The sequence below is a fragment of the Passer domesticus genome, chromosome Z (genome assembly GCF_036417665.1).
Source record: "Passer domesticus isolate bPasDom1 chromosome Z, bPasDom1.hap1, whole genome shotgun sequence".
Lineage (NCBI taxonomy): Eukaryota > Metazoa > Chordata > Aves > Passeriformes > Passeridae > Passer > Passer domesticus.
Window position 1 is genome coordinate 40,639,102 of NC_087512.1, and position 9,607 is coordinate 40,648,708.

The following is a 9,607-nucleotide window of genomic DNA, read 5'->3' on the forward strand; positions in this document are numbered from 1 at the left end:
GTCATTTGTACAGACTTTTAATGGTAGAATTACTGAATGGAAGAAATTGCAGAGAAAATAATATCAGAGCATCTAAATGAAGACCAAGATATACTCCTTTAGCACAGGAGTAACCCGCAGATTGTAACTGCAAACTTGGCATTTACTGATAAGTTTCAGAGTCACTACAGAATTATAGCATCTAGAATATCACTGGATAGTAACATGGTTACACCAGAAGTGAAAAATGTAGACTTCAGTGCTGACCTCAGTACCTGGTGAAGGTGCATCTTCATGTAGAAACTTACACACTTTTTCCCCAAGAAAAGTGGCTTGCTCTGTTGATGGATGAGCCTTGTCTCTGAGTGCCAAACCACTATTAAATTAATCAAGAATAGTGTCTATTGTATAGATTTACCATCCTAAAAGTCATCTGGTTTTTACACACCAGTTTACTCAGTGGATATTGTTTTCAGATATCAAACAGTCCCTTTGTTGTTTTATTCATTGCAACATGTACAAACAAAATTAAATTTAGAGATGGCCCTTCTGATTGCTGATGTGACAGCTGAAAAGGTAATTTTAGAACAGTTTACTGATGAATTCTAAAAAAAACATATATCTGCTTTTATTTCTTCTTTAGACTTTGACTCTCTAAAAGTTATACCTTGAAGCCAAATGATATTTTTATCTCTGTCTATATCTCTGAATGTCATTTTAAAAGAGTGAACTACAGATGTGGAACCTGCAGTTCTTCTGAAATCAAAAGCAAAACTGAAATAAATGAAAGAACAGAAGCTAGAGGGAAAATATTCTTTGGAACTCGAGTCACAAGTAAATGATCAGTACATTTTCTTGTAGTTTGTATAAAATATTAGGAAAAGATTGGATATGTTTTCTTAATTGAAATAAATTGAATTATGAATTTCCTCCAGATGGAATGGTGCACTGATAATAACACTCTGTTGAGTGTTAAAAATAATTCACAGGATTCTGAATGGGAGTTTTTGCTGTTTATGCAAATATGAGATTTTTAAAATGAAAAGCCTGGAGAAGTATGGAGGGCCTGATTATTCTGCATAGAAATGATGGACCACTGAAAAGACACAATAAAAATCTATATATTTTAATAACATTACATTATCCCTTAGTAGGATTTACAATTCCTTTCAGTTCAGGTTCAACCCTTTCAGTTTCTAGAGACACCGGATTATAGCTCAGGTCGAGTAGGGTGATGCAGACTGCAGAGAGATTGAGCTGTGAGTACCCAAATGATGACTCAAATTTAGATCAATGCCTGACTATCTGTCTTAGAAAGCTGAGGGTCTCAGGGTTTTCTTTTGCTTGTTTTGTGATTTCATTGTTTGTTTGGATTTCTGTTTTAGTTGTTTGGGTTTTTTTGTTTGGTTGGTTTCGTTTTTTTTTTTTTTTTTATTTCTGCAGTTCAATTAAATTCACAGCATCTGTGTATTTTTAAAAAAATGTAGGAAAAACTTGTGTTGCTAGCTAGCTGCTCTTGGTTTATTAATTACTTTTAAAAGTTTGTTAAATAAAAGGCTAGATATGCCATGAAAGAATCCAACTGCAAAGCTCAAGGAAAGGAGGCAAAGGCTATTTTTCCAGTAGTTTATTTCATATTCAGCAGATAAAAGCAACTTTTATATAAAACTTCCTCATTTTTACATATTTTCAGGACCTTTTCTTCAAGGTCTTTCAGTATTAGACATAGAATCATATACATTGAGCAGTGCTAAGGGTGGGACAGAATGAACAGCCTGTAGGGAATCTGTATACTGGATTTAAGTTACAAAATCAGAGCTTTTACTTTGCTTTTTTCACTTTGCTCATGTTCAGCCACCTCTGTATCCAAGACATCCCTTCCCAGAGGAAGATGGCATGAGATATTGGGCAGAAAATTGTGTTAGTTCCTGATGTCTGCTCCCAGTCTCAGGCACTTGGGACCAAGGTCACTGAGCATCCCTTCTCCACAGTGGTTTGTAACTTTTAGCAACTTTTCTCACAATAGGGTTTTTTCTGCAGAAAAGGTCTTCACCTTCTTCTTTCAAAACCCCCCTCTTTCTTTTGGGAGCTCCAGATTTTGGCACTGTCTCCTCTTTTTGGAAGACTCCAAACTCTCAATTTTCCCATGTGTATGCACAGAAGCACAGCATGTGATCAGCTTATTAATTGATAGTTCTATCCCACGTGTCTTTATTATTTGGATTATTCTGGACATGTAATTTTTGTTTAGCCAGGATGTTGTCAAAATTTACAATGGAATTTTATCAATGGCAGATAGCAAATGGAAGGTTTATGTATAAAGGTTCAAAAGCTTTAGTATTTGACAGTGCCCCATATATACACCCAATTATTTACTATCTAATATCCTTCATAACCAAAGCAATTTTTCAACTATGACAAACAATTGTCACCAAAATCAAAATATACACCTGTATTACAAAGAGCAAGACAACATTGTACAATTCCGTATATGTAGAGCAAAATTCAAGAAAATGAATATAAAATGTTGTAAAAACATTTAATGAATCCTCTGTGGCAAGACAGGGTTTTTTTTCTTTTTGGTTGTTGGTGTTTTTTTTTGTTTTGGGGTTTTTTTTTTTTTACTTCTCTAATAAATATTTTGGCTATATCTAAAGAAGTTTAGTTTCTGCTTGCTCTGTTTATTTTTATGTATATACCACATGTATGAAATACAGGTATCTTTTTCACTTGCTGTGAACTCTTCTTTAGACACTCTTAAAAGTTCATCTATGCCAACCTCTGTCCTGTGCAGTGACAGATTTGTTTTCAATGTCTCCATCTGCTCTGTATGTTCTGAGCTTGCTCCTGTTTTCTAGCCTCTTACATGTGATATTGTGATTTCCTTTACTATGCATTCCTGGTGGCAGGATAATTACATGTATTGTCCCCATACATGAATTTTTCAAAATGTATGCTTTGTGAGTTTTTTTGTCTTTTACTCATTGCTGTACTTTGGTATGAATGTAAGTGTGGTCAGTTTTTAGGAATTTTCTCAGAGACAGCATACGAATCCTTCTTTTAAAGCCAACTAACAAGCAAATGCATATCTATCATGTAAGTAATGAGATTTTTAAAAATAAATTATGTGGCTTATAAATTGCATTTCATTTATAAAGGTGCAATATTTCCAGCAATTGCTTTGTTTGATAAATTTCCTCTCAATTTACCCAACACAATCATGGATTTACCAGGATGCAATCATGTAATAGTGGCTATATTTGTATTTTGTTTCATGTCTGTGACCTTTCTTTGAGTCAAAGAAAAACCTGGATTACATTTCATTTCTCAGTGAATAAGTGCAACAGAAGTTTGAACTATGCACTCATTTTCCAGCTGAAATTTGCTGAACTTGCTGGCACCAAAAATATGTACTTATACCTCCTCTAACTCCTGCAAAGGGGGCCAGGCTAATGTAATTAGCGAGATTCAGTGATGTATTTATGGAGTCCAAACTATTCTATCCTAATAGGAAAACATTGACTAAGGAAAACTGTACTTTGATGCCTATTTCATCAGCAAACTCCCCCTTTCAGGGTGAAGAAAATGAAATAGATCAGTTATGAAAAGGTTAAGTACAGGTTATATACTGAATACCTGTATGGGACATCCATCACAGAGGTTCTTCAGCTTCTTTATAGGCCAGCTGAAGATCTTAATTGTAATGTGTCTACATGATTAATTAGCACCTCAAACCTCTGTCATGATTGCTAAAGACTTTAAAGTTAAACATTAAATTGCATCACTTAGCATTCTTGAACATTTTTTTTCATACTGTCCTTAAGTAGGAACAAATATCACTGTCTATAGAGAAAGTTATTTTTCAACAATATGATAATTTAGTAGGGGTTTTGGACACCATCAACTGCCATTGCATTTTCTCGTGGGCTAATCAAGGTAGTTTATATTTTTTACTGTTTGCCTAATGAGTTATATAAATTAACCTAGGTACATTTATTTTGTTAGAATACAAAGAATTCTTACAATATAATTTAGTTGTTCAAGTTGGATATGAAATGACAGCCAGGGATGCATTCTATTTACTCTTCTATTTATTACATGATCATATATTAAAATGTATTGGTTTAATTTCTTGCAAGGAAATTGTCTGGACATATTTATTTTCAAGCTTTATGAGTAAAATTGGGGTTTTGAAAATTACACTTCTTGTAATAAATTTATTAATGTAGTCTTGCAGACAAAGTGGTTGAATCAAGAAGACCCCAAACATGGAATTGCACTGATTCTGGCTGCTATGAGGAAAGTTAGCTCCATCCCAACTGTGCCACATGCATTCTGTTTTTTCTTGTGTGACCAGTAAGGGGACACAAGGAACTGGAGTGGTTAACCTACCTTGAAGCTACAAGCCCACCTCTGCAAAATGGAGAGGAAGACAAGGGTCATCCATGGGCTGTGAAGAAAGGGGTCATCCAAGAAGACTGTCACGCTAGCTGCTGCTGAGACAATAGCAGGCAAGCAATGATTCTCTACACACAGAAGGACTGAGAGTGCCATGACTGTGATGAAAGGATTTCTGGCACTGCAATGGTCAGGAAGGGAATATTCTGACCAGGAACACAATCTCTCTGATTTACTCCAAAAGAAGGAAATGGCTAATTGGATTCAAAGGACTGTGTGGATCTGACTGCCTGGCACACCAGGTCCACAGAAATATAAGTCTTGGGTGGACATCAGGCAACAATGTACCCACCCTCATGTCACCAGGACAAGAAGGAAGCCAGCTATATTTCTGGAGTGACAGTGTGATATCAGCAGTTATCTGTTTTGGAGGCTGAGGAAAGCCTAAAGGGGGACCAGCAGCAAAAGTATCCTGTTGTGACCAGCCCAGAGACCCAATGTTCTCTTGGCATAGATTACAGCTGCAGAAAGTACTCAATGACCCAGAAAGGTACTGATGGCTTTTTGGTGTATTCACCATGAGCACATATAAAATTGAACAGCTGTCTGCATTTCCAGAGTCTTGGAGGATTCCACCAGTGTAGGATTCCTGTGGATTGAAGATCAGCAAGAGCCAATTTTTATAGATTGCAATTTACAATTGCAGCATAATCCATATTGCTTTTCTACTTGCTCTTTTATTTTGTGTTTACACTGCATGTAGTAGAAATGCTTGAATGTTCAAAACAGAAAATGCATGTTCAAAATTTTCTGCTGAAATTTTTTCACACTGCTTCTTTTAAGACAGATATAATAAGTACTATACTACTTTATAGGCATAAACCCCAAACCTGCATATCTTCTGATCTGGTTTTCTGAACAGGTCTCACTGTAGCTATGTGTAAAACAAAACAACAGTTTACCAAAAATGTTAGGAGTAAAGTTTCTGTAACATATAATCCAGTATTGGTTCACTTCTAATGGCTTTGCTGGGACAGCACTCAAGATTCTTTGTCTAGATTACAAATTTTAGGTTCTTTCTATATAATCCAGTTGGTTAGAGTATGCTGCTAATAATGCCATAGTTATGGGTTTGACCTCTTTATGAGCCAGTCACTTAAGAGCTGAACTTGCTGCTCCTTGTGCATCCCTTTCAGGTCAGAATATTCTGTGATCTATGATTAGCTCCCACTAGTGTACATTAAAAATAAGCTATGTAGTGCTTAACAGGGCTTATGCACTTCAAATCTATTTTTTCTTCATTTTGGTTTTGATGGTTTATGCTGTCAGCACTGTTGATAAAAACTTATGCAAAATCAGATTATTTCATGTTATGAAGAGTTGTGCTATGGTTTGCAATTTGTCCACTCCTGTCAAATCAAATTTAGGGTTCACTGGGTGCAAGGAGAAAGAGCAAATGGGAAAATGAAATCTTCATCTTAACCTTTATTAACTGTAAATTTCAGCATCTCTCTGTGTTTTTGCTAATTCTCTAGATAATTTTTTCTGCATTTGTTGAGAGCTCAAGAACTTATTTTGGGCCTGACATATGGGAAGTGATGGGAAAATATTTTTTTTGGACTAGACTGTTAAATTCCATCATGATATCTGAGGAATGCGAAGGAATGGTGAACTGAAGTATAAAAGCATAGTTGTAAAAGTATGAGCAAACTTCAATCAACAAAATGGATGGCTGTACCGAGCAGAAAATTTGCATGTGAAACACAGATTTTCTTAGCATTTCTGAAGTACAGTTTAGTGAACATCTTTGGTGCTGAAAGAAAACCACCAGCACAATTAACTTCTTGACTGAGCCATTTGAAAGGCAGGAGTGCTACTTGATCTGTTGTTGCATTTGCAATTTTGGCTGAGCACAGCTAATCCTGTCAAAAATCTTGTGTACACAGAAACATTAACAAGGCATGATCCAGAAAATAATTCTATGTTTGTTAGAGAAGTTATACAGAAAAATGGGAGTATTGCACATGTAATGCTATATTAAGCTTAATCCTTATTTTGATATTTTGGACTTTAAAAGTTTTATCTGTTTTATGGAATTCTCACAGGATAATGAGGAAATTACGCATTCTACAATAATATTCCTTTGTGTTATTGGCTCTCTACATGATTAGTAAAGTATTTGTGTTGGGTTTTCCAGCTTGTATGATGTATAGTGTGCCTGACTATAATTGGAATCTATATTTAGAAAGGGTGATGTGAGAATAAGGGGAAGATTGTGAGGTTGTTTTGTCAGAAAAATTTTCAGAGTTTCACTGTACTTGTTAGCATACATTAAATGCTTTGCTCCTTTGGGGAAAATACTCTTTCTCAGAAGATACACTGGATATGCTGAGAGCAGCTGAAACTATGCATCAAAGTGCATGATGCAAAAGTTTGTTAGAAACCAGTGAAAGCTGGATTTCAACATTCAACAGCACGTTGCTGTGCATTTTGCTACATAAGTGCATAAGTGCAACCATCAGTGGAAACCATTCTAACTCACTCTGGCTATCCTCTAGCAGAGGTGGCAGTGATGTCTTTTTCAGGACCACAGAAAGGAAGAGAGAGACCAAGGGAGATGAGCAGCAGAAGCAAAACCTGGCAAATAATTAAGTAAATAGACATGATGACAGAACAGGTGCAAGTGGTTGCTAAAATGAAGTTCATATAAGCTAAGAACATAATGTGAATTACTAGTGCATTCTTTGATGGCTCATTAAGACTGGTTTCATCTGAATCGCTTAATATCTACATTTTGCAGCTGGTAGTCTCAAGGATCAACACTATCTTAAAAATGCCAGCAAAAATGTCCGTTTGATTTTAGGGAGTGGCATACCCTCTAGGAAGTCTGACATATGCTTAAAACAAAGTGCATCGTTTCAGCACTAGTCAACAAAAAATTGGAAATGCTTCCTGGAACTCCTGGCTTTGCATGGGATAGAACTGATTTTCTTCTTTGTAGCTAGTGAAGTTCTGCATTTTGAATTCAGTATTGAGAATAACATTGATAAGACACAGATGTTTTGGTAGGTGCCAGGAAGTCCTTATCCTTAGCCAAAAACTTTCCAGTTTCCCAGTCTGCCAGCGAACTGGTGCACAAAAAACTGGGAGGGAGCACAGCCAGGACAGCTGTCCCAAAGGCATATTCAATAACACAGGATATCATGACTAGTATATAAATTTGGAGGGGAGAGAGGGGAAGGATTGATTGGGAGGGGCAGATGGCTGCTGGGGGATGGGGTGGGCATTGGTCACAGAATGGCTAGGTTGGAAGAGACCTTCAAGATCATTAAGTACAACCCATGCCCTAAACGCCTTAATTAAACCATGACACCAAGTGCCCTATCCAATCCTTTTTTGGACACATCCAGGGATGGTGACTCCATCTCCCCAGTTAGGTATTCCAACATTCAATCACTCTTTCTGTGAAAAACTCCTTTCTAATATCCAGCCTATATTTCCCTGACACAGCTTGAGACTGTGTCGTCTCGTTCTGACATTTGTTGCCTGGAGAGACAAACCGACCCCCACCTGGCTACAGCCACCTTTCAGTTGCAGAGTGATAAGGTCACCTCTGGGTCTCCTTTTCTCCAGGCTAAAACCCAGCTCCCTCAGTGACTCCTCACAAGCCTTGTGTTCCAAGCCCCTCACCAGCCTTGTTACCTCCTCTGGACTCGCTCAAGTGTATCAGGGTCCTTCCCAAAATAAGGGGCCAGAACTGGACACAGCTCTCAAGGTGTGGCCTCATTTGGTCAGTGGGTGACTAACAGTTATATTGTGCAGCACTTATTTATTTTGTTTTTTTTCCTCTCATTTTCATTACAATTATTACTATATTTTATTTTGTTTCAGTTATGAAGTGTTCCAATCTCAACTAATGGGCTTTACTTTCTCCTCTCCACCACAGGCAGCACGGTATGTGAGCAGTGCAGTGGTACTTAGTTGCCAGCTGGGATTAAACCACGATAAGAAGAAATTGTTGTTTATGCCCTAATTCAACATGCCTTTCCTCAACCTCCCACTTGATAATGAAATTTGTGTATTAGAAGGTATTAGAAACGCCTGGTTCATAAACTAAATAGACTTTTATAATTTTTATCAGGTTTGCTGGTTTCTGATGTCAGTTACTTTGGAGACATATCTGCATAAAGACCAGATCAAGGGAAGGCAGGGAAATGTTATGTATTAATGATGACCAATTGGTGATTATGCTTATTAGAATTATCATATTGAAGAATAAGTCATGCAAGAAGAATCTGTACTGGTAGCACTTACTTGCTTTTATGGAAGTGGTAGATTTTTTCTTCAGGTTTGTTTTAACAGCTAGATATTACTAATGTTTGGGCTTTTTTCCGGAGCCAAGTTTATATGATGGAATTGTATGCACCAAATAAGAATTAATCAAAATCCAGAGATACTATATTTACTTTTTCAAATGTTTTAAGACCTTGATAGAAACTATTGTAATAGAAACATATGGAGAATATTATTGAAGGAAAGAGAATGTAATATAAGACAGGTAATGACCAAGAAAAACTATGTAAATTAAGGATGTGAAAAGTTGTGTAAAAAACTTCTTGGGGCATTTAGAAGAAGAGTTGGGCAATAAATGGTATCTTATGTAAAAGACATGCTTGAAACTGTTTATTCTTCTGCAATGTGCTGATTGCATTCCTCTGCAAAGAAATAGCTTTACTGTACTTTCAAAGTAATTGTATCTATGTAATTTTCAGGAACAATATTTTATTATATCACTTTATATAATATATAATTTTATTATATTGGTTCTTCTGATGTCTGTCAGTTCCTACACATGTTTTGTGTAATATTTGCAGATTGAGCGGAAGCCATACATACACATTTTATTAACTGTATTGCCTTTCTATAAACAACAGCATAGATATCATCACTTGATATTTGTTTCATACCTTAAATACATTTTTCTGAGAAAACACAATAGTGGATTGATTGAAAAAAAGAAACACTGTCTGCATCATAGAAAACAATTATGCTTTCTGATGAAAGATGAGTAAATTAATGGGAATCTCATAAGGTTTATCTGTTTCATTTTGCTATCAATTTTATATTATAAATACAATAGTATATATTTCTCTTTCTGTCTGTCTGTCACTCTCTCTGATTCTCTCCAGTTACAGCAAAATCTTTACAGAAGTCATGTCTTGAGATTCTA

The 9,607-nt window shown here is 36.1% G+C and overlaps 1 long non-coding RNA gene across 1 annotated transcript in view; it reads left to right on the forward strand.

The window, feature by feature from the left end:
• Nucleotides 1-9,395, forward strand: part of LOC135291439 (uncharacterized) — a 41,240-nt gene extending 31,845 nt beyond the window's left edge. The window contains exon 4 of the long non-coding RNA XR_010354238.1: nt 8,324-9,395. This is a non-coding gene — a long non-coding RNA (uncharacterized LOC135291439). The remainder of the gene's footprint in view (nt 1-8,323) is intronic.
• The last annotated feature ends 212 nt before the right edge of the window (nt 9,396-9,607 follow it).